The sequence below is a fragment of the Scleropages formosus genome, chromosome 10 (assembly GCF_900964775.1).
Source record: "Scleropages formosus chromosome 10, fSclFor1.1, whole genome shotgun sequence".
NCBI classification, from domain to species: domain Eukaryota; kingdom Metazoa; phylum Chordata; class Actinopteri; order Osteoglossiformes; family Osteoglossidae; genus Scleropages; species Scleropages formosus.
In genome coordinates, this window is record NC_041815.1 from 22011684 (window position 1) to 22038090 (window position 26407).

General features: G+C 41.0%; 1 protein-coding gene across 6 annotated transcripts in view; it reads right to left on the bottom strand.

Moving 5' to 3' along the window:
• The window catches only part of gramd1bb (GRAM domain containing 1Bb), a 115147-nt gene extending 104007 nt beyond the window's left edge, over positions 1-11140 (bottom strand). For 5 of the 6 annotated variants that reach the window (XM_018748722.2, XM_018748708.2, XM_018748707.2 and 2 more), the window contains exon 1: positions 11008-11078. The gene's annotated coding sequence lies outside the window, so the exon portion shown is untranslated. Of the gene's footprint in view, positions 1-11007 lie in introns of all 6 variants that reach the window. The other variant, XM_018748719.2, reaches the window with a different exon arrangement.
• Between the last annotated feature and the right edge of the window lie 15267 nt (positions 11141-26407).

The following is a 26407-nucleotide window of genomic DNA, read 5'->3' on the forward strand; positions in this document are numbered from 1 at the left end:
TCACTGATTCTGTATGGGTTAACTGGCATGGCATACATGTGTACTTTTATTTATTTATTTATTTATTTTTTTAATCGGGTAAATTCAGAACAGCAGGGCAAGCTATACATTTACAGGTAGTGCTAGAGAAGTAGGTATTATAGGTGGCAGAACAGCAGTATGAACTGGAGCGCAAGTCTATCAGTACTTGTACTAATACATTTTGTAAGCATTTTGTTTCATGTTAATGAAAACACACTGTAGTAATAGACACACAAATGCATCACAGGTGTATGTAGCTTATGTGCTAGATGGAGACTTTCCGCAGGATATTCACGTTCACAGCAGCATTGCTTCGTAGACTCAAAACCTGCTAGAATTCAGTTGTTCTGAGTTCAGGCGGGCACAGTAAACACAGAGTTCAGTTCTCCGACAGACGGACAGCTTTACGAGGAAAGGGAGGGAATTTCAAAGACATTTTGTCATCGAAACTGGTCTTGCATTCAGAGCTTCACTGACTGTCCTGCTTTGCAGGTAGATTCTTTATAGGATAAGTACCTCATGGTATTTGGAGCCACGGTGGTAAAAATGAGTGAAATTATAGCTTCGCCAAATTATACCATCGGCTCTGCATTACCATATACTCATTTTATAAACGGGGTTCTACTCTGGTTTATCTGTAACATCAAGTGACTTAATCCCATGCAAATATTCTTTTGAAGATGCACCTATTCAGCACTCTGTACTATGGCATAATGCACTCTGGATAAAAATAATTTTGCTAATTAATCAAATTCAGGAAATAATTATGAGTTGCACAATTCAATAAAAGGGTAGTGCAGCAGGCAACACGGTGGTTCAGACCAGATCAGTCTGTCTAGAGTTTACATGTTATTTACTTAGCTAAATCATTTCTCCAGAGTGACTTACAGTGTTAAGCAACCTACAGTTATTCACCCATTTATACAGCTGGGTAAGTTTTACTGGAGCGATTTAGGGCATGTACCTCAAAGATACTACTGCAGGAGGTGGGATTTGAACCTATGACATTTGAGTCCAAAAGCAGCAGTTATAACTATTTCCTGGTGCTTCTGTTTGACCCAGGACCACAAAGACATGTGCTTTAGGTGAACGGAGGAATCTAAATTATCCTTTGCCTTGAGGATAGCCACCAGGCCCCCACAGTGCTGCACTGGACAAGTGGTTGAGGAAAATAAAAAAGATGGAAAAAATTTTGATATAGAAAAGTAAGCCCCTGTGAAACACTGAGTCACAGATAAAGCCACACATGTGGTGCAAGTGCGATGTAGATCCGCATCACCATGGCTTCTTTTTAGTTCCATGTAATGTGGGGCCTGTGGCATCATAGTAGATCCGTTGAAGGCAATGAAAGACGAGATTAAAGAGGTTCATCTAGGTGGCGGGGAAGGATTTATCAAGCCAATTTCACACTTCTTAATACTGCTACTTGCTACTATTAATAAAAGAAGAAAGCAGAACCCCCCACACCCCACCCCCCACCACACTCCACAAGGGTCTACTTCACATGTCTATGAAGCACTGAGCTCCGCTGCGAAAGTGATGACGATACCAGGGCCATTATATTTCCAGTGATCCCGCTAAGAGTGGACTTTCCCCAAAGGATTTCGATAATTGCCATCCACAGGAAAAAGGCAGGGAAAATAAAAAAAAAAACTGAAAAAACATTTTGGCTTCAAGGCAAAACTGTAGTCTTTATTGTTGTCATAGTGAGTTCAATTTAGTCTAATTTTAAAAAGAACCTTGCAGAGAGACTTTAAATAGCACTTCTCCCTTCCCTTGCCCATTTATTATAAATAGGCTCTTGTTGTATGCTAATGTATGCTTACACATTTATCAGTGCATTAAATAATATCATAAATGTTGCACTGTTTAAAAAAATTGCAGCATATTTTTGAAATTTTTCAAAAAGAAATTTCTTGATATAAATAGATAGTCCTTGTCCTTGGCTGTTAAAACATCGCATAGGTTCTCAGTTTGCCACATCCAGCCTTGAAGATGGAAGCCTGCTTTCTATCAGTGCACCAACGTATAAATATCCATAAACATGTGTCTGTGGGAGTCAGAAAACTTTCCGGGTAACTTGCATTGTTACGTGAAAATACTGCCAATAGCTGTGTACACAAGAACAAGAGCAGACACATGCAGAAGGGCTGTTATGAATTATAGTATAGCTGGCCAAAGTCACACGTTGTATAGGACATAAAATAGAAGAGAATTTAGTTTAATCAAAGCTTTTAAATAATCTTACAGTGGCCCAGGGTAAAGGTAATTGTAACTCTGAACACTGCTCTGATAAATGCTATGAAATGAGAATGAGCATGTCCTAACAGTGACGAAAAGATTTCATTTTCGTGACCCAGTAAATGATCTGCGCAATTATGAGTTGGGGGTCCACTGTAACAACCTCAGGGTAGATGCTAAACACATGGAGACATTTTATGACTAACACTGGGACTATATTTTTATCCATCAGGCCTTATTAACCATTCCACTTTCATCAAATTCCTTTTTACGGGACATGATCTTTTATACTGATGCACTGATGCACCTCTACACTGAAGTATTTGCTCTTCTGTAGCGTTGTGTCTTTCCAGGTTTGAATTTATTTCAGCATGACCCAGAGGAGAGCACTCTCATTTTCTGCCAAAAACATATTGTATACTTGTATGCGTGTGGGTAAAGATGCACTGTGTTGAACAAAACCTTGAGTTATCCGATGTTCCTTATACGATCGGTAGCAAAGAGCAATAATATCGGGGCTGATCAGCCCATCCAGGCTATCGCTGGCACATGAGCAGAATTGGTTTTCATGCTTGTGTGGTACATTACCCAGGTAAGGCATGCTATATCATCACCTGTCACCTATTATTTCCCTGTCAGGATATAGCAAAGAATGCTGGCCTTTTGGGACCATCCTCTACTCATGGTTCAAGCACAGACTTCTATGTGCATCCACTGCTTAGAATGTGCACCCATCCCTTATAAAAAGGGGTTTATTCGTTATGTGAAATCACCTCATTAACTCTTCACAAGTTGAATTTGACTATTATTTATTATGGGGGAAAAAACTGATCGTGAATAGAAAAAAGCCACCTAAAATCTATTAAAATACTGAAAGAAATGGTATATTTGTGAAAGACAATAGCACAAAATATTTTAATTTCAATACACTTGATATTATTTGTGAGAGAAACATATGATGGTGGCTTTATTTATGGTAGTGTAGTATTATTTATGTTATAAAAACTGTTTATATGCTTTAAATAGTTGAGTTAATAATTACAGGTTTGTAGTTTACTTCTAAAAGGTAATATGAAGGGGACATTAGGTAGTGTTTAGAGCCTTGGACCCAAAGTACTTGGGTTTGAATCCTACTCCCATTGTAGTGCCCTAGATCAAGATACTTACCCAGAATTGTTTTAGTAAAAATTACCCAGAAGTATAAGTGGATAAACAATTATAAGCAGCTTAACACTAAGTTGCTTTAGAGAAAAGTGTCAGCTAAATTAATACATTAAACTAATAATAATCAAATCAATACTAATATTGTATTATATTGTAAAACATTTCAGTATCATCTGAAGATCGATCAGCAAGGAGACTCTTGCTATGTTTTAGTTGTGCCTAATCAAAAGCTCAAACACATTTTCCACTGGCAGTATGTTTCCAAAAGGAATGTTTTAGGTCTTTTTCTACAAAACGGCAATATTTTCTGTGAACATCTTTTTTTGACGCTTAGTACTAACTGCAATAATCTACAGTACACTGCAGTTCTAGTGATACTCATTATGTGCAGAATCATGTGACTTGTGTGGGAGTAAGAGGCCAGAGTTCTTCCTGAAATACCTGCCACCAACAATAATTCAACACGCACCATGTTCTCGGCACAACTTGGTACACTGTGAAAAATAGAGCTTGGGGTGTATTTTAATGTCATGTGAGTCAGACTGTAGCCCTATCTATAGTCCTTTTTTTCAAAGCTACTGCATGCCAAGAGGCAAGTTGTCAATCAAAAAGGGGCTGTACATCAGTTGGCATCCTACAGCAACCTGGCACTACTTAAAGTGAAAATAAATTCTAACAAGACATGATGAGATTTATCTTCAAATAAATGGCACAGAAAAGATCAAATATCTACAAGCGCCATGGCGGAAATGAGTTCCGCGCTTTGATTAAACTGCCTTAAAAGTGTACTAGGAGCTGTGTCTATTTTAGCCGTTTAGTTGTGCCGAGGAGCTGCCAACTACCTTATGTAAACAGAAATCCAGCTCTGCTATTTCCCTCCACAGAAGAAACTGTGGAAACATCTGATCTTGAATGACTTCCTCAGCCTCGAGTAGCTGTGACACATTGTTAGCCAAAAAATATATTTAGATGCACGAAACAGGATAATCGGAGTCCACAATAGTGTGTCTCATTGACTTGGTCAAGCACGCAACACTGTCACTTGTACCTAGAGGGAATACCGACAGGTGTGTTCATCTCTAGACAGTACCGTATGGGTGCAGAGTGCTGTCATAGTGACGACCTCATCGCCAATGTCTGTCCATCATGGACTTAAGGTACCCCGCAACTACATGTAAAGCTGGCTGTACCTTCCTGCACCTGCTGCATTCAGTTGTGCCACCGCACCGCAATGGGTATGGAGACTGCTCTTGGGTACCGCTGACCGATTATGACGAGGTGCAACCATTTGGTGTCCTTTCCTGTTGCTAAGAGTGAGCGAATAGAATAATGGCACTTGTTCTCCTAATCAGTGTATGGAACGGAACATGGAAACTTCTACGCAATTAACAGATGGAACTGAGGTCCATGAGAAACATCATTTACACCTCTGCAGCAATAGCTCAAGTACACACTTGGTTGGCGCTGCAACTAATCAGAAGAAGTGGCAAACAAGTGCATAAGAAATTTCCTAACTGTGTGGAATGGGAGGGTGAAGGTAAGACCAGGAGAGTGAAAACAAGAGCACAGCCTTTGTTCTTTCCTTTGTCTGACTGAGCGGAAGGTTTCAACTCCTTAAAAATGCCAACTCACATGTTTTAGTGTAATATCATTATATGTCATAAACTACTGAGGCAAGATATCCCGCCATCTCAGTCAGGCTGCTTCAATTTCTGCATGCTGCTGATATTTTAGGTGGCTTCATTCAGGACTATGTTCGTCCCCACTAGGGCACCTTCTGGTGGTAATGAGAGCCTGGAGCGTCAGGTGTTACGGAAAGACACCCGCTGTCCTCATTAGGGCACTACTGTAAAGGTGCACTACCATTTGTGACAGCTCTCTTTGCGCAGGACAGCCTGAGCTCACTCAGAAGAGGTTGCTACGGAAACCACAAACAAGGCAGGTCAAACGGCATCAGGGGGTTTTCACAGTACAACCGCTGCAGGGCAAGATCTTTACATGGGTAGAGCCACTGGGTAGCAGCGAGTGTTCAGTGGCGGAAAGACACTCAACTGTCTGTCCCGCATCCCAAAGGTCTGATCGCAAGGACAGCACAGATGCTTCTAAATATAGAAGGTGGTAGCAATGCCCCTTCATTAATTGATAAACATTGGAAAATACCATCTGAATTCCACAAACTCAAATCCCCTTGGCAAACAGTAATCCATTCTTTATGGGCAGGACTAATATGGAGCTCTCTGAGATTAGGTAAGGATCAAAAGGATAAGCGCAGCTTGTGGCAGATAATAAAACAGCTAATTTTGGGTTATAGTAATGCTTATATTAATATCAGTGAGGCACAGCAAGTACCTCTGCCTGTTAGTGAATTGCTAGTGGATACTAGTCATTATTATGACTATTTTGAAAATTATTAGGGAAACAAGATAAGAATTCACCATTGAAACAATGAGCAAAACCTGTTTGTGTTCATCAGAACGTTGCACCATGGACATTGCTGTCACAGTGACATAAAATATGTATAGGGGTGCGGCGGTGTGGCAGGTTTAGCCAGGTCCCGCTCCCTGGCAGGTTTGGGGTTCGAGTTCTGCTTGGGGTGTATTGCAATGGACTGGTATCCCGTCCTGGGTGTGAACAGGTGAAAAGACAAAGATGTCTCCTTTTGAGAAACTGCAAAGGAATGACTAGGTCCACCACAGATGATTTTTCAAGATTCTCTGATACGATCTTCACAGCGATGCTTCTCAAAGGCGGGAGGAATCAAACAAGCGGAGGCAGCTGAACAAAAAAAAAAAAAAAAAAAACATAAAATAAAATGAAAGAAGGCAACTGGGTATGACAGCTGAGAAAGGCTTCATTAGAACCACACAGCAACCTACATGACTCAGAAACCAGAGTACTAGCAACAATGCTGCTCAAATCACACCACTTCATCAAGCACATTTGTTGCTCAAGGCAGAAGTTAGAATTTTACGTCTACTCATTTTGCGCTAAAGTGAAGTCACGGCTCAAAGGGTGGAGTAAAAAAAGTGGCAGAAAAGTGGCTTTTGAAGAAGATGCTTGACTTTAAGTCTATATACTTCTGTGTCATATGTTTCAGTATTTTTTTCATGGGTTTAAATGATATACAGTTTTTCCATAAAGTCTACAAATTCCTGAAATAAATTTTAAAACAATTTTTAGCAGTACGAACTAAACAGACGGGACAAAGCCGAAGAAAAAATCTGCGATTCCTGTTTTTTTACAGGGGAATCACAAGAAAAACTACTTTTTTTTATTAAGCACATGAGAACACCCAGAAACATCCACGGTTGTGAGCCTCTTTCTGAAGAAATGTAGGCTGGGGGCTAAATCCTGCAGACAGAGTCATCTCTGCAGCGCTAGGAAGGAAGACTCAGCAGCTCTTCCACTACAAACTGTATATTCAAATGAAAATTACGTGGCTGAAAAACACTGCCAAGCTTAAGCACCTTGCTCAAGGGTACAACAGCAGGGCCCACATCAAAGCCAATAGCCTGATCGGAAAAAGCACAAGACCACCTGCTTTGTGACTGCGGCTTGTCTAATGAGCGACAAATGTAGTACAAGTGCAGGCTGGGCTTATTGGTTGCCGACAAGGCAAAGTCCACTCTGGTCCAGATGGTCAGAGGCTGAGATCCAAACTGGGACATTTTTCATCCTTGATCCTGAGTCACGAGCTCCACTAGGTCCTGAACAGACTGAGCACTTAGCTGGGCCAACATGTTATTCCTTCTGTAATACTCTGTTGAGATCCTATAAACAAACCACATGTGAATCCAAGAAAACAACATACACTGGCTACTCATCTTATGAACACAGCTTGTGCTGGAAGTGTGTTCATAACTCAATTTGTTTGAAATCCAATCACTTTTACCACTTAGACAAAATTAGTTTTTTAATATTGGTGTTCCTTGATTTATTTACACGTTAGATTCTTTAAAAATCCCGGAAACCTCTATAATAAATTAAATACCCAGTAAAACATCCTTACTAACTTTGTGCTACATTGACATTGCATATATTAATTTAGGTGATGCATCTCTCAATTTACATTTATGCAGATAGGCAATTTTCCTGGAGCAATTCAGGGTAAGTATCTTTCTCAAGGATACTTCAGCTAGAGATGGGAGTTGAACCTCTGACCTCAGGGTCTAAAGGGAGCAGTTCTAACCACTAGACTACCAGCTGTACTCTTTAAAACTCATTTTAAATTATTGGAAACAAAAATATATTGTCTCCATGATCTCAAACAAACTCATCCCATAAACATGTACAATACTGCTGACGAGACACTGGCCAGCGCTCTAAACGCTGTGGATGTTGGTTAAACTGGTGCTGCCTTACACTCCTATTCTGTTTGTGTGTTTCACTGACAACTGAAGGCTGGGAAAGGAAACGCAGATTGCTGTAACTCCACAATAAAGAATTTCAGAAAATGTATAAGAAGAAAATTCCATTAAAAATACAAAAGCTGAATACATTCATAACACAAGGAGCCAAAATAACTGAAGAAATTTTCTTCAGAGAACCGATACACACACACAGACTGAAACTGCTTGTCCTAAACAGGGTCGCGGCAAGCCGGAGCCTAACCCGGCAACACAGGGCTCAAGGCTGGGGCGGGGGGGACACACACCCAGGACGTGACGTCAGTCCATTGCAAGGCACCACAAGCAGAACTCAAACCCAGGACCAACCAGAATGCAGGCCCCGGCCAAACGCGCGGCACCACCGCACCCCCAATACAACACAGATTTAGAGCAGCTCAAAAGCTGGGTCATCTCCTTATATCCCTTCCTAACCTCTGCAAATGGAAAGAGAGAAAAATGTCCTGAGAGGACCTAACCTGCAATTTGCTCATAGGGCCATGAAGGAACACATTAAGTACCCAACCTGGCAGGAGAGAGTCTCCAGACAGACATCACGGAAGTCCCAGAAAACGCATCAACACATTAGAGGTTCAGGAAATGAGCAGGGGAAACTTCAGCCATGCAGAAGCATCTGGTGACTCCTAAATGTCATCAAAGTCGCCAAACGTTGACTCCACTCCACGTGGAACCATTTGACTTCATTCTGTCACAAAGAAACAGACCTGGTGCCATCCATGGCACGGAGAAGTTTCTAACTGTTGTGGTTAGACCTAACGCCTTACCTTTGAAGGAGCTGACTTTGAATCCTACTGTTGTACCCTTCATCAAGGTACTCACCCTGATCTGAAGTAATTACCCAGCTGTGTAAATTGGTAAATCATTGTAAGTAGCTTAGTACATAAAATGTTTTAAGTAGCTTTCAATGATGGCATCAGTTAAATTAATGAATCATAAATGCAGAATACTAGGGGACAACACTTGTGGGTGCTTCTGTCATGCACTTAGTACATCTGGAAGAGTTCATTCAACATTAAAAAGTGCTGTCAATCAGGAAAGGTAATCATTATATTTACTCATTTAGCTGACACTTTTCTCCAAAGCAGCTTACAATGTTGATCAACCTATAATTATTTACCATATACACAGCTGGGTAAGTTTTACTGGAACAATTTGGGTAAGTACTTTGTTCAACAAACAGCTGGAGGTGGAATTTGAACCTCCAACCTTTGGGTCTAAAGGCTACAGTTCTAATCAGTACACTACTTGCTATCCCAAACATCTCCTTAGTGGTTGAAGAGGGGTGCCAGGGGTGGTGGAGGCAATGACAAAGAGTCTAAACCAGGACTCTAAGCTTTAAGTTTTCAGTTTGAATGTTCAGAATCCAATGATATAGCGCTGTTGCACCAAAAAAGAAATGGCTGGACAAAAGAGCTGAAGAACGAAATAAAGTGCATGAAAATACCTTAATATGGTAATGAGTATCGTTCTTTCCTAATATGCTTATAGAAGGAAATGCTCATCACATGCCAGGGTAGTTATAGCTATCTGTTGAATCATTCAGCATTGCTGACTTTCATCTTTGGTGAGAGAAGCAACACGCAACACACACACACACACACACACACACACACACAATGGCAGGAGCTGGCAAACTTTTCAGTGTTTATGATTTCTAGTGTTTTGTTCTGAAACTGTAATGAATTATTTCTTTACTGTTAAAATTGCATTTTGTTGAGCAGATAATACACTAGTCAAGAAAAACATGGTGGAGTGAAAATGCAGCACTCATAATAATCAGTACATGGTGATTTGGAGTAATTATTTTTTTGTAGCCTTTTCTTGTCATATTTAAACAAAAGGAAGAAAGCTATAATTTGTACAATGTCACAGATGTAGGACAGAACATCCAATATTTATTAGACAAATCACAGAGTGCTCTAAATCCATTATTCAGGGGAAAATATTAGAAATATAAAGTATTTAAAGTGAAATTGACATTCCATTAAATATCAGCTCGCTGTATATGGTTATTTTATTACTTTCCCTGTAGAGAACACAGTGTTTTCAGAAATGTTCACTTTCCATTATTTATTTAAAACTTAATTTGCGGTCCAACACAGTGTGGTAAATAATGGTGACATTAATATGTTTTATGAAAGAAATCTAGAGAATTATCGATTACTGGGTGTGAACTGGGAAAGGGAAGCAGCTGTATTGGTATCACCGTGCAAGCGTTTGCTGTTGACCTTTGACTCTGCGCTCTGGGAGATGAAACCCCATCAATCTTAGCATTGTCTTGCAGCTGAGGTCATTATTTCGCAGCCTTTCTCTACACGGAGCAGTCCGCCGTTGTAACTGCTCTCACATATGATGCCGAAAAAACGAACGAGGCATAATACGTTTTTAATATGTTTTGTTCTAATAAACGGTTTTAATTAAATGAGAAATAGAGGAGAAAACTTACAACAGAGCCTCTCGGAAAGCTTGGCACATGTAGCAAACACAGATTATGCAAACGGTACATTGAAATGACATGGAATACTGCCCCATATATGGATATATACACTGATGCTCTGTTCTCTTCCAAGCTTTTTCCAAGTATATAAACATGACACTATAAGATCGCCTGGACAAAGACATAACCTAAATAATAACAATATATTAGTAACCATTTACACTGCACTGCAGTGTTGGGACTATCTTAAAATGTGTCCCCGGAGGTAAAACCTCACTGTCACACAACCGCTGACTTCAGTTCCCGCAAAGGCTACGATGCTGGAGGATGTAGTATCTAGGGATCGCTAGCCGCATGGCAAGATTTGCCATAACTTTGAGGCACAATTAAACTTTTCCTGCTTGGTGTCAGGTGTGCGTGGCACATCACGGGTCTCGGATTACCGAAGGAAACTCGTGGAAATACCAGCGTGCCTGGGATCTGACACACGATTGGTGGGTTTCGCCGGCTGCGGCTTCTTGGCATAGTCAAGGAGTCTCCTACTATTCCCTACTTCCACGTGACTACATCATACAGTGGAAGTAAATTAACTGTAATCTGCACCTGTCCCCTCCTCTGACACTCGGCTACAGCACACACAGCCCCATCCACGCACAGGCATGCATGCACAATACACACAACACATATTTCTTTCTACGCTGGTTAACTGCTAGACCACACTGAGAAAACAGACGGTACCTTGCTTGCCTGACTTGAAATAATCCTGCAGGGAAGCGCAGACTGGTTGAGATTGCAGGACTGCTTTTCTGTGCCGTCGTCGGGTCGGCTGGAGCCGCGTACGGAGCGCAAGGAGTCCAAGTGTCTCCCCTTCGTTGGCTTCAGCGTGGGTACTAGGGAGAAAATGTGCCTTTCTTTCTTGGAAACCTTACTCCTGCGCTCGAGCCGTGCGCTCAGGCTGCTCTCTCACGATCCCTCCCTCAGTTCTCCTCCCTCCACCTCCCTCCACATATGCACACACACACACAAACACAATCCCTCTCCTCCTCTTCTTCTTTACACATGCCGCTCGCTTTGCTTTTAACCCCTGATTCAGCGTTTTGGAGCTCTGGATTGGAGAGCTGGACTGGAGAGTTCACTAAAGCTGGAGTCACATTACAACGCTTTCATCTGTTCCACATCTCCCGCAGATATGCGACAACAGACCACTTGCTTGGGATGACCTTTGCTAGACATTCAATGATCAACGTTCCTTTTCAAATCACACACAGCAGAAAACGGTCCCTGCGAAGCAGAGGGAAACCACTGCGGCTGTAAAGCCAGAAAGTCAATATGTTCTCATGAATCGGTCTCCTTTTCCTTTGGCTGAGGTTCAAGGGACTCTGTGTGGCGGTTCGGTTTTGTGGCCGACCAGTAATCTTGGATATTATCACAAGCTCCTCTTGATTCCGTCAGCGTTTGGTCGTAGGGATTGAAAGGATGCTTCGAGACAGCGTCGCACGGGAGCTGTGCGGTCTCCTTGCAGGAGAACATGTGCTCCTGCTGCATGTGCCAATGGCATGCCTTCCTCCCTGTGCATCAGGACAGTGTAGTAAAAAAAGTCAGATGTGAGATCAGACCCAAGGATGTGTGTGTTCGACTGCATTCTCCTCTGATGGTCTATTTTAAGCTCTCAATAATAATGCATGCACAATGAAACCGTGGCTGACGTCATCGGGGAGACTGGATCCCAGAACTAGAGCACGCCCCCACGTTTGGCGTCCACGGAAGAGGCCGGCCTGGGACGGATTTAGGAAGAGGGCTATAAAGAGGATGCTTGCGATGATGTCATCATCGGAGGGGTAAAATTTGGTGGGGAGTGGGAGGGGCAAAGAGCAACGCACAGCCAAGGTTCTGGCGTCAGTGTCTGCACCTGGTGGGGAAATCCATTTTAGCAAAACAATACTGTGCTATTATTCCAATGAAACTGGTCAGCAATTAATAAGATTAAACTATAAATGATTCAACAGCGTAACATTTCAAATTCACTGCATTTTCACAACACCGAGCAAGCGGAAGTCAAAGAAAAACACTGTGCAAGGTTATCAGGCCACCTTGTTGAAAGAAGGATTCTCTATATCCGGCAAAGATCGTGTCCTTGCGGAGCCCTGTTCCCACTTCAAAATACTAGAGCGCTCATTTGCTGTTGTAGTGTATTATGTAAATTCAGACCCATCATATTTTTTTATTTTTTCTAAGAAGAAAAACTGGGATATACCTAGATAAATAAAATTGTAAAAAATGAACAAGATAAAACACATTAGGTAATTAAATCAGGATTTACCACCATTACACGGCATAAAATCTATTAGTTTTCAAACACAGGAATACAAATGCAAGACGAATACAGTACATCAGCTCCTGAATACTGCAAGCAATGCATCTTACTCCTGTAGATCAATTTAATGGATGTTCTAGTAGAGAGTATCTCATAAATTAATACCATGTGGATATTTCAATAGAAGTACACAGTGAACGGAGCCAAGGATTTTTGGCTGTGATGCATTTCCAGCAATCACAGTCATATTTTGCGTGGAAGAACAGCTTCTTAGTAACGTTACCATATGTTAAACGTCAGCTTTCCTGTAAAATAAAAGCTGGTTGAAGAAAATTAAAAATTTTGTTTCGTATATGTGAACTTCCGACAGTCAGATATCGCACGGTTGTCAGCAGATGCTCGGCTCACGGCTGAATCGCGGTTGCTTTGCGCTGGACCGTCGAGAAGCACGTAATTTTCCTCCAGTCATTATGACACATCCAAAAGGTTGACTAATCCCAAGAATGCTTCAAAATTGTACGTTTCTAGCCTGCGCAGAAGTGAATGTGACTTCTTTCCAGGCGATTCAGCCAAATATGAGGTTTTCGAGGGCACTACATTAAGAACATTCTGCAGAGGTGGGGGGGCGTGGAGCGACGAGAGGGTCTTACAGAGCGTACCTATTAACGGACAATGTCGGACACCTTTGACACGCTCCTCTGTGGAGATCCTCCCTTAGAGATAAAACTTCTGCTACATCTATAAAGTTCAACATCCAGACGGTATCTCGACTTTTTAATGTGAATAAAATGAATGAAATGAGCAGGGACCATATTAATAGACCGCATAAATCTTCACTGACATACAAAGTGCAAGGTGGCACATTTATTATAAATATTTATGTTAATCCTCTTAAACATTAATATTCATTTTCAACCCTTCATTTTTCAGTGGGACAATAAGTTTTCTATGAAAAATTGTCAGTGTAACCGAATAGTTATTCAGCTTCACGTTGATTAATTTATTTATCGATCCATACATTATAAACAACCTTTTCCCAGCACAGAGCCATAATGAATTCGGTAATTCAGGGTAAATACCATGCTCAGGTGTACTGCAGCAGGAAGTGGGATTTCAATCTGCAGCTTCTGAGTCCAAAGACAGCAGACAGAACTAAACCAAGTGCTGCTTCCCCCTTATTAGATGACAAACTTTAGATGAGAAGGCTTTCAGATTATTTGAAAGTTACTTTGCACTTGCTCAACTGTGTGGCAACAGCCAATCAGAGGCATAGAACACAACCCTCTGTGAAACCCCTGATCCCACCATCTCCACTCTCTGTACCACTGCATCTTCCGCTGTCAGCATCCTTACCCAAAGAGGCTCCTCCACGACCTCCTCCACTCGTTTTCACTTTCTGAAACGCACAGCGTAGTACGGATTTAAAAAGGGAAACTGATGAGAGAATTTATTTCAAATACTTTTTATGGAAAAAAGATTGGCCTTAGGCTGGGTTGTCATAGGAACCTGATGTTCAGTTTTGGTGTGCAAATCAATTCCTCCATAATTGTGCAACCGCAGTAAAAAAAAGTGAGTTAATGAGTATAAATGTAAACACTGAAAAAAACTGCTGTTTGATTGGTGCGGAGGACGTATATCATGCAAATAGAATGTGGGTGGCACAGCAAGTAGCACTACTGTCTCATAGCGCCAGGGTGGTGCAAGAGGACATGGGTTTGATCCCTACTTAGTCTGTGTGGAGTTCACATGTTCTCCCTGTGTTTGTGTGGGTGGGTTTCCTCTGGGTGCTCTAGTTTCTTCCCACAGTTCAAAGACATGCTGTTCAGGTTCATCCATAGTGCGTGAGTGAGAGAGAGTTTGTGTTCCACTGATGAATGGATGAGTGACCCATTGTAAATAGTGTATCAAGCAGTATAAGTCACCGTGGTGAATAAGGTGTGTGGGCTGATAACACTACATTGAGCTCACTGGAAGTTGCTTTGGAGAAAAGTGTCTGCTAAATTAATGTAAATATCATAGAATTAATCTTCCTCTTTAGTTATAAGACCACATGTATAGTTTGGTATTGTAAACTCCGCAAAAAAAAAAAAAAAAACGGTCACAGTCAATAAAATTATAGTAAGATGTCTGACCTTCAGTTGCTTGATAATTATTGGTAGGGAACAAACTAGGTTTGCTTGAGACTTTCATGTCTGCAGCTATGTCTCCTTCTCTTATTGTAATGCATACATTGTACTTTTGCTGAGATGTACGTCGCTGCTAAATGAATAAATATAAATGTAAATGTAATTATTTTATTATCATACAAATAATGCTTAGCTGTTCTACTACTGACAATAGAGATGAAGGACTTGCCAAGACCACTTATTTTAAGGAAGTGAAAACAATACATTTGTGTCAATATACCAAAAATAGGTGGGATTTTTAAATTTAACAGAAGCAGTCTTAATTTACATTTATCAGATGCTTTTCTCTAAAGTGACTGACAATGTCACAGTTATTACAATTACTTACCCATTTATACAGCTGGGCAATTTTAGAGTAAGTCCCTTGCTCAAGGGTGCTGCAGCCAGACACAGGGATTGAACCTACAACCTTTGGATCCAAGGGTAGTAGCTTTAACCACTACGCTACTAGCTGTCCCCATACACAAAGCCCCATAAATACATAATGAGTCCTAAAATAAATACAAAGCCTTTAAAAGATTTATCTAGAACCATGTAGATGGATCTCTGAAAGCTTGAGAACCATTTGCAGAGAAAGAAATTCCCACAAATATGTCAGGGTTTAAATTATTATAGGAGTCATAGCTATGAAGGGGAAGGGGAAAAAATTATGAACAATTCAGTAGACCATTTCCAGTGAGTGAAAACATCACAAGGCAGAGTCACATGCAAAGAGTGCTGCCTTGAAAATTAAATAGCACGCAGGAAACCAAGGAGTGCATGGGTTTCACGTTTCTTTAAATCCCATCAACATAAGCTGTTTTTAATAGTTTCCTTCCTAGAAAATGTGAAATGCTAAAGGTAATTCTGCTGTGGGTAATTCCATTTTGAAGACATAATAAGCGTTATGCCAAAGGCTTGTCCTGCAATCAGTTTAGTTCTTTAGATCAACCTTTACATCTGCAAAGTTCCTGTTTTCTCTAAAGGCCATCAGTAGACTATGGAGCTGATAAGTACATCACATGAGTATAGAGTTGAGTACACCACATCTCATGTGGGGGGCACATGTGCTTATTTCAGGTGGATTTTATCCACTTTGAAACACTAAAGCCTGTAACTGCAGAGGTGCTTTGCCATCTGGAAGGTCAGCAGCACCTGGAATCTTTCTAGACAGCCTTGGTTTCTTCTACATACTCTGGGGCAGCAAGTAGTGTAGTGCTTATAGCTTGCAACTGAAGGACACTGGTATGAATCCTGCTCCTCTTGTAGTACCCCTTAGTAAGGCATTTAGCCTGAATTACTCCGGTAAAAATGACCTAGCCATAAAAAAGGGTAAATAGGTTAGAATACAAATCTGACAAACCTAACAAGGCTAAGTAGCTTAGAATACAAACCTCACAAAAGTTAATAATAATAATAATAATAATAATAATAATAATAATAATAATAAGGAATGCATCCTGTCGCAGTTTTTCCCAGTCACCTCCAGCAGCAGCCTTCAGTCTTACTGACCTTTCCTCTGTTTCTGTGTTGATGTTTTCTCATCCTCACCTCCATGACATAAGATTACAGCTACACTACCTTTGGGGGGTATCTGGTTGAGAGGATGTCATTTTGTTTCGTCACGTACGCCGAATGCAGCTAGTGTGTCTCTCTTTTTTGCCTGCTGCGCATCCCTTGAGATGAACACAAGCGTTTCTCAGACCCGTTGAGATTACTGAAGCCTTCTGAGGATCAGTGGGGCCACAAGAGAGGGTTTATGTATTTGAAAACAATGACAATGACGACGGTAATTGTCCTTGTATATACATAGATATGACGAAGGAGATTAAGACACGTAAATGTGACATTAACTTTAAATAGGCTCCAACTTGAAAGATGCAATCGGCTTTTCTCCGCCCATTAAAACCCATGAATGAACGAATGACATATTTAATTCTCAGCTGAAGGGACAGTTTCATTTATAAATGCTGAGAGCGGCTGCTATGGAGTCAGTCTTCACTGCTGCTTTCTTATACAGTGCTGCTTGAAAGTATATAAACCTTATAGGGTAGATGTTAATTATTCTAATTATTCTTGTATAAGACATTAAAATAAAGTTCTAAAATCTAAACCTTAAACAAATTCATTTATTTTTGCACGTGCCCTACTTTTGCTTTTCTTCCACACGCACGATTTCTTCTAAACCAACATACGGAATTGGTCATTACGTACTTATGATGTCATATGAGAATGACTGCTTTTGGTTAAATAATCATTTTGTGGTAAAACTAAGGGACACAATGGGTTTACAAACTTTCAAGCAGCACTATATATTGAGCTGGACTTTCAATCAAATTTCGAATGAACCGTATGAGCATAAATTTAAGGACAAAGTGGACAGGTTTTACTGCATGAATGCACATTTTGTCTGAAAAATGTTTTAAATTATCCATAATGCCATTCAAAGAGCAGCAACCTGCAATTTTAGCATATGTGTGGTAGATGTGGAAGACTGCCGTACAATATGTTTAAAGTGCAGAAGCAAACTGCACTTTTATTGCACTTCTGTGTCTGAACCATATCTAAACTGCCATGGTAACAGAACATACAAATAGATGTTGCCCAGGAATAACACATACAGGTCAGCAGCCCAGGAAAGTCGACAAATAAGCCTTTACACAGCCGCTACTCCTGTATTGTATGTAAATGCTGGTGTACTTTAAAAAAAAAAAAAAAAAATTCTAGGAATATTATCAGGATTACTCTATCCAGAGTTTTGTGCACCTACTTGTGTGATGAACATCGGTGCATAAAGTGGAAAGAAACAAACTAGGTTTACTTAAGAATCGCATGTCTGCAACTATGCCTCTCTTTCCTCTACGTAATGCACAAATTGTATTTCTCCGAGATGCACGCCGCTTTGAAGAAAAGCGTCTGCCAAATGGGTAAATGTAAATGTATGTAAGCCATTGGTTCCAGTTTAACCTCCATAATTAGCGACTTGACTATAAAAGGTCTGTGAGATTGGGTTTTCTCACAGAAACAGATTGCGATTGCTTTCCAAGTGTTGTGGATTCACTGTATGAAACAGACGACCTCGATGGACAGTTGCCCCTCTATTAAAATACAAGATACTGAAGACCAGCTGGTGACTGTTAAGAGAAAAACACAATTTAGGCAGCTGGTCTTTATAGAGATTTGGGGACAGTATAGAGAAAGTTTGCTTTAGTAATGGCCTTTATCTGTAGTTTTTTTATACATAATTTAGTCTGTCATTTGGTTGTTTAATGGGGCCAGGGGTCTATTTTGGATGTTTTTGCCAAAAAAAAAAAAAAAAAAAAAAAAAAAAAACACTCCTTTTTAATATGGCAAACCTGCTGTTCTTGACCTCTCTCCTGCCAGCATTGTCACCTCTACCCCACAATGGACCACAGATGTTTCCATGATCTGAAGCACTAGTGCTGGCATGTATGGCACCTGAACTAATAGGGCTGTCCAGTTTTAGTGCATCCAGAACTGTGAGCTCAGTCACAAAACAAAGCATAACTACCAAAAATAGTTCTTTTTAAGCTCAAATTCAGGAAGCTTTGAGAAGTCATCCATTTTGCCCAAGAAATGTGAAACATTACATGACAACCAAATTTTGACTGATCTACTGTATTTGGTGACTATCAGATCTAGTCCCAGCTCCATTTGTACCGAATCTGAGTTCACCCTGCACCCATGGTGCTCAGTTGAACTGGTGTCTGTAAATAGCATATAATAAGGAGTGCCATTTTCCACGCTTGGTTGAGCCTGAGCCGTGCCGCATTCCACCTGACATTGATGAGGTTGACACTACATGTGGTGCACAGCCTGTCTGCCAAGCTGTGAAGAGCCAATTTTAATGCGTCCTATGACTCTTCGCTCACGCCCCTACCTTCCGGGAGGGGTATAGTTAAAGGTAAACATGGGCTCAGTTTTGTGCATAATGTTCCATAAGGCATCCCATGAACCCTTCCTGTCTACAATTTGAAGTCACACAACGTGATTTGTCCACTCTGGTTTGTGTTGCTGTAACGATGCTTTAATACTGACCTGTAGATGTATACAAAAAAGTTCCACACATCAGGCACTCATTCATTATTTCACACTGGTGCATTTCCGCATCACTCACAGTACAGCTAGAACAGCATTTCAACTCTACGTCACCCTCCAGAAACTGCTGTGATGCCCCTTATTGTTTGTCTAAGCGTGCTGGAACTGACCAGCTAACCGCGGTTATTTTGAGGGCTTGACATGCTTCCACTGCCAGTCTCACAGTTTGTTCATGAGTGAGAAGCAGATTTTTAATTGCCAAACCACAGAAGGCTGCATATGAATCAGCTGTTGAAAAAGAAGTGGGTGATTACTGCTGGTATAACCACTAAAACAAGGTAATAGCAGGCAATTGCACTCCCCACCACACTTTCCTCTCCCTTTTCATTTAATTTCATGTATTTGATCCAGTCTCCAAGGTATCCGCCACTGGCAGCATTTCACCACTCTCACTGGATGCCCCTTGGTGAGCCTGAGGTACCTAACTAGCTACAAGCCCTGGAGTGCTGCAAAACATCCAGGATGGCCTCCTGAGAGTGCCAAACTGAGCTCAGTGATGGTAGAGGCTGGGAACATACCCAGACTTTTCTGCCCATCCGGTGACACTTACCATTAAGAACAGCAGCCCAAGGAGAGTTTATAACAAAAGTAGGTATTGAAGTGAATCTCTAAATCTCTCACACACACACACACACACACAGTCTGAAACCGCTTGTCCCAAATGGGGTTGCGGTGAACCGGAACCTAACCCTGCAACACGGGATGCAAGGCTGGGGGAGGGGACACACCCAGGACGGGATGCCAGTCCGTCGCAAGGCACCCCAAGTGGGACTCCAACCCCAGACCCACCTGAGAGCAGGACTGTGGTCCAACCCACTGCGCCACCACACCCCCCTGAATCTCTAAATCTTAAATTGAATTATGGTAACCCCTACCACAAAACCCTCCTTGTTAATATGTCCATATCACTTAGGTTCTCCTGATCACATGACTCACTGTAGGCACTTAAAAGTGCGTATTTACATTCGGATTCAGGTGGACTTACTATGTTCCATGGCGAGCTGGACCACCCTGTAGTTAACAGAAATTCTCCCATTCTCAGCATCGAGTTTAGCTAGATGACTTGGCTATTATCAATGGATAAAGTAAAACAGAATAATGATTTACTGAATTAAACACTAAGTATAACATCCAGCTATTAATTAATAATACTATTAATATTAATGCTTATTAACTCGAACAAATGACACATTCAGTAGTAAAGGCATTACTAGACATTGAATGCCCTTCCATCCTGCTCTGACATACCATAGACAAGATTCATACACTGGACCAGCAATACTAAGTAGAATTTTAAGCATTTTATCTGAGCAAAAATATGGCTAAATACTATAGCCTTTGTGTCCATTTAACAAATCTGCATGGCTGCTCAACATGTTTAAAAATTTAATGACAATTTAATAATTATTGTCAGATAGGAGCAGTTGTCACGTCCACGCCCACAACTCAACCGACAACACCTGACTCTGCTCCAGCACCTGATTAACCGCTCACCCTTTAAAAGGCCCTTCTGAGCTCCCATACCTTTGTGGAATCTAGTCCGGGACAACTGCCCTTCCTTGTGATGCCTTGCTTATATGCATCTCCAGGTCTCAGTTCACGGTCTCCGGTTTTGATCCCTAGCTTTGTTCCTCGACCACGTCCACAGATCTTCATTTCAACTCCAATCGCCGTTCGACCGACTCTTCACCTCGTCTCCTGACCTCGCCCATGGAATCCCGTTCTGACCCCAACCGCCGATCGATCGACCCTTCGCCTGTCCCCAATACGGAGAACTTTCCTGATCCTCTGACTCCAGACGAACGACTCCGCACTTGGGTGTTTCTGTCCCGGTTCTCTCGGCCTGTCGTGACAGCAGTTAGTTGTCTAGAAAATTAACCGCGATTATTAAAATAAATATTCAGAAACACAATTGGTCATTTGCTCACTATTCTAAGCAGTTACTGGGTGACATTTCCGTCAAGGCACTCCTAAAGGTTTTCACACGGTTCCAAGAAAATCTTGTCTTTTCTTTAGGCTGTCACACCGAAATTTGAATTTCTACAAAAGCCAATGTGCCAGAGCACAACTGATTGTAATATCTGCAAATTGCCTTCAATTTTTCCAATTGTTCCTCGTGCCACAGACTTGATGTCACCTTTATACAGTATGTTCCTATGTCTTTTGCACCTGGCACACATTTTTTCCCCTCTGATCAAAACTGCGATGGTAAATCGTCGTAGGGTTTTCTCATAACTCCAGATGTGGCTGTATATGAGTTTACCATTTAAATTCAAATAGGTATACAAAGTGATGTCTACAGTTTTTTTCTAAAAGAAATCTGAGAAGGTGTATTATTAGATGGGACTGTCAATGAGCACTGATTCAAAGGGGATCTCGCTTCCCTTTCTTTGTTTCCCAGATCGACAGCCTTACCTTCCTTCCACTATGCCTGTCATTTCTACTTTGGGTAAACCTCTTCAGTCCTAATTCTCCATATCAAAGGATCAGCAGTAGACAGGGAACATTTCTGCCTGCCAGAATAATTAATGAACCTCAGCGAACATGTTCTGCCACTGAACGAACACAAATTGACGATCTGACCCATGACATGATTCCAGATGATATGGATAAGAGCTGATGGAAAAATGTAACTAGAAGATGAACTTCCTGGACTCAACATCATTTAACTAGTTTTATTAAATATTACTTTTCTAACTGGACTTGCACTCTTTGCAGCTGCTGCCCCTTGACTTCAATTAAAAATGGACAGAAGAAACTAAATCTACTGCAGGAGCAGTTTTTGTGGTAGTGCTGTGGAAAAAAACTGTACTGAGAATAAGAAGCTTAATAAAAGGATGATTTTCTATGTATTGTAATAAGTGCTTGTGTAACAGATTAATTTCAAACTTTTTTTGAAAGAGCTGTTTTATTTTCTATTAATTTTTCAAAGACAGTTGTATCATTTTCTTGGACTTGGACAGATGTGCTCAGTTTTCTTTGTTCTAATGAACACTGTTGATACTGTATTTTCCAAAGTTCTGCTTCTTTTAACTTTGTCTTCACAGTTCTCCATCACTAATACATTTTCATTTGTTTTGTTATTGACAGATGGATATTTAAACTATCTCAGTGTGTTTGATACGGCATATCTTGTTTAGGCTTTTTATAATAAAAACACTTTCAGTTAATTGGTCACTTTACTAAAGATTACCCCAAAACAAAATTTAACACCTTGGATATGTTGCTGCACATAAGACTTCATAACCATCATGCAACAGTAACAATAACTGGATATAATACTCTGAGTATCACACTGCTAGCAGAAAAATTAATTGAAACAGACTGCTGGATTTACAAAAAATAAAATATTCAACACAAGGATTCTTTATACAAATACAACTGAAGGAAATTAATAATCTCTGCATTACTAGATATTAATGTAACTACGAACAAATTAAATAGGAAGACATACTGTAATTCAGCAGTTAATCTGTAGATCCATACATAAATTTTCATATCCAGGACAACGTTAGGGTGGTAAAAAGCCTATCCCTGGAGGGGACACCAAGCCATCACAGGGCACTCACACACACAGATAATTAACACTCACCTGAGAAAAACATCCTGCAGCAAACCCATGAGTACACAAACTCTACACAGAGTGGGATATTATTCAAACCTACGTACGAACCTAGAGTCCAAGCATCACTGTCACCCACTACCTACACATTTCTTTCCTACATCTATATATAGTATAACTTCATTTTTTCTGGATCTTTTTGCTTTGATATGACAGCTTGTCCTGACATATTGCATGAAGCTTTTTTCCTCTATTTGTGACTTACAACTTAATCCAACATGTCAGACTGAGTGCAATTAAAAACATACTGAAAATGAAGATATAATGCTCTTGGCATGCCACATGTTGGGGTTTCGGCCCCGTTCTGAATTTGAGACCTGCCACCAATGAGAAAGGAGGAAGGCAGCAAGCAGAACAAGCTCCGACTATTTCCACCATGCTTTCATTTGAAAGTTCATAAACAACTGGACAAAACTTGACATTTTAATGTCAACAATGAAACACCTGTGACTCTCATGTCACTTCTAACTGACTGCAGATGGATCTGATCTTCTCCAGATGTTCTGCCAGCCAGCTCATTACAAGTTTGCTTTTAATAAGTACTGTAAAATCATTTGCTTGAAAGTACACTCCTGTTCTGTGCTGCTTGACTTCCAAGTCTTGGTTTCTGAGTTCAACTTAGCATTTGCAATGAAAAGGAAAAGCTCAAATATTGGCAGTACAGGACCAGAAATTTTACCTTCACTGCACAAGGTACCTTGGTGTCAATGAATCAAATTACTTCTGTTCAATAAACCTTCCATAAATCTGTGTCTAAAACTGTGCAGTTTCCGCCTTCATTAAAACCTGTTCTGCTTGGTTTATACCTAGTATTCTCCTGCATGCCATGTGTGTGTACATTATGATTGCAGTATGCAAGAACCACAACAGCACATTACACCAATACAATGTGCTACAGAAATATCACATTTATATAACTGTATGCTTATGTGCACTATGCTCAAGTGCCTCGTTACACACAAATAACAATAATCAGAGCTGAAAGAACAATATGTGGTAAATTTACACTGCATTCTGCTGAGGAGGCAGTACAGAGCTGCTCCTATTTATTTGCATTTATTCATTTGGCTGATGCTTTTCTCCAAATCTGAAATGTTTTAGTGAAGAAGAGAAAGAGAGAAAAGGTAGCATAATAAAGTAGGATGACTGTACTATAACTGCTTTCCTACAATTTCAAGTAGAAATGCAGCCTGGGAAGTAGTGTACTAACAAACATATGATGGTGGTATCGTGATTAAGGCTGTCGTCTTGCAGTTGGGAGGTACTTGGTTCCAATCTCACTCCCAGTGTAGCACCCTTGGTCAAGCTACTTACTCAGGATTGCTCCAGAGAAAAAGATCCTGCTGTGTGAAAATACCTTAGTCTACAAACCAAACAGTATATGCTGCTTTGAAGGAAGGTGTGTATCTCGCAGTGTAGTCACCTTGGTGAATAAGGTGTGTGGGCTAGTACACTACGTAGTATCCGTTGTAAGTCGCTTTGGACAAAAGCGTCTGCCAAGTGTATAAATGTAAAATGCCCTAAATAAGGAAAAAAATAACAACATTCAGCATTTGCCCTACTATTACTGCTAAAGGTAGCTAGTAGTTTAATGGTTAAAGCAGCTGCCTTGGGCCCAAAAGGCTGCAAGTTCAAATCCTCCCTATTACTGCAGCACCGTTGAGCAAGGTACTTACCCTCAGTTGTTCCAATAAAATTATCCAGTGGCGTAAATGAGTAAATGTAGGTAAGGTGCTGAAACAAGACTCAATCTGACTGTTTCTGAATATACCCATAATCAAACTTTGACTGCCACCATGTGGACAGTAATACCAGGCAAAGCATGAATGAGACTAAAACAGACTGCACAGCTCTCAATAAACTCCATTTAAATGTTCACCTTTCCAGCATATTAAAAAGACGATGGAGGATTTTAAGATGTATTATGAGTTTACAGTGTTTCCACATGAATTAAAATTAAAAAAAATAAAATAAGGAATAACAAGCCAGAGAGGTTAATGCTCACTAGTAATGCAAAGTCAAAAGCTCAAGCCTTGTAATGAACTTTCCTTTGGAAATTAATTCAATGATATAACAATTTCAATAACATTTTCGCTGAGATTGCACTATGGCATACTATAATATAAATTTTACCTGAAAGGGGTTTGTTCAGGGGGCGTGGTGGCGCAGCGGGTTGGACCACAGTCCTGCTCTCTGGTGGGTCTGGGGTTCGAGTCCCGCTTGGGGTGCCTTGCGACGGACTGGCGTCCCGTCCTGGGTGTGTCCCCCTCCCCCTTTGGCCTTATGCCCTGTGTTACTGGGTAGGCTCTGGTTCCCCGTGACCCCGTATGGGACAAGCGGTTCTGAAAATGTGTGTGTGTGTGTGGGTTTGTTCATGTTTGTTTGTGTAAGTAGTGTATCTAGCAATGTAAGTTACCTTGACGAATAAGGTGTGTGGGCTCATAACACTACATAGAGTTCATTGGAAGTTGCTTTAGAGAAAAGTGTCTGTGAAATAAATAAATGTAACCGATTTAACAAAACGAATTTAAGAGACCTGTGGGCTGTGATCCCATGAGCTTCTTGTCTTATTAATACATAAAAGGTCAAACTTCATCAGGGACTGAATCAATTTACCAGTCGAGTCTCATTAAGACAACCTGTGGGTTAACTGGCTCCATGGAGATGTTCTTTTAGCTGGTGTCGGGGGACAGGCCAAGGGTGAGCCTGATCATGAAAATATCACAGCTGAGACATCACAGAAGCTTGGCCAAAATCCTGTAAATCTCCAACAGCCAACATTTTATTTTAAATGAAATGCTGAACTTGTTGCGGTAATACATAATCCAAACGTGAACTGCCACTCTGTCTAAAACTATAAATAAATATATCATGAGTGGCACATGTCCACAAAACATATGACCTGGAGACTGCTTTGTCACCAAATAAAATTACCGCACAAACAGCAATTTGTTATAAACACAAAACATGCACTTTCACACATACTGTGAAAATGCTAATTCTACACGCCCTTTCAGCCAATAGATCTGACAGTGAAACTCAATTCGATTCGGTGGTCCTTAAGCAAGAAATGGGGTATCACCAAACCCCCACCCCCACCCTTGGAAGGTCCCTGCGGTGCTGCAGCTGCACTGCACAGTTGCTTATGCTGATGAGTGCAGCAGCCGTGCTCCCGGCAAACCCGAGGCACTTGGTTCAAGTCTGCACCTGAGGCCAGGGGGTTGTTTTTGGGGCGGTGCAACTTTAATGAGCATCGACTTTCACGCCCCCCACCGTTACAACCAAGTGACTGCGGCCACCGTCTCCTGTGCCGTCTGTAAACTCCTCATGGAGAACGCTGAACAATTCAAATATGATTATCCTATTTGCCGGCACACGGCATTGCTTTGACTGAAAGGCCTCCGGGAAGGGTTTGGCAAAAAAAAAAAAAGTAAATAAACATCAGAAAGTTTCAGGCAGTGAGGATGTGTACTGTTTTTCCACATTCTGTCAGCTACAGTTCACAGACAGGCTAATTTGAACGACTATGCCCAAGGGTACCTAAGGACTAGCATCCGATCCCATCTCAGGAAAAGCATCAAAGCAGAGAAGAGACTCTTGTGCTCAGGGAAACGCGCCTGTTTGCTCAAACTAAGCCATCGCTTGCTCACACGCAGCACCAGCTCTGTCTGATAGCTCTTGTAACTCTGCAAAACTGCACTCAGCCTTGGTTGAAGATACCTTTTTTGCTTCAACGTTACTAGTGCTACATGAAGAAAAGATGACTTCCCTCTCCTAATGACTTGGAGCTTCAAATTACCGACTCTTCCATCTACCCAGAATTCCCTGGGGTAATCTATGGTGAACAACACATCTCAAGTAGCACTTGGCCTGGGGACTCTTATGCAGGGTTCCTGTGATGAGCGTTTAAACAGAAGC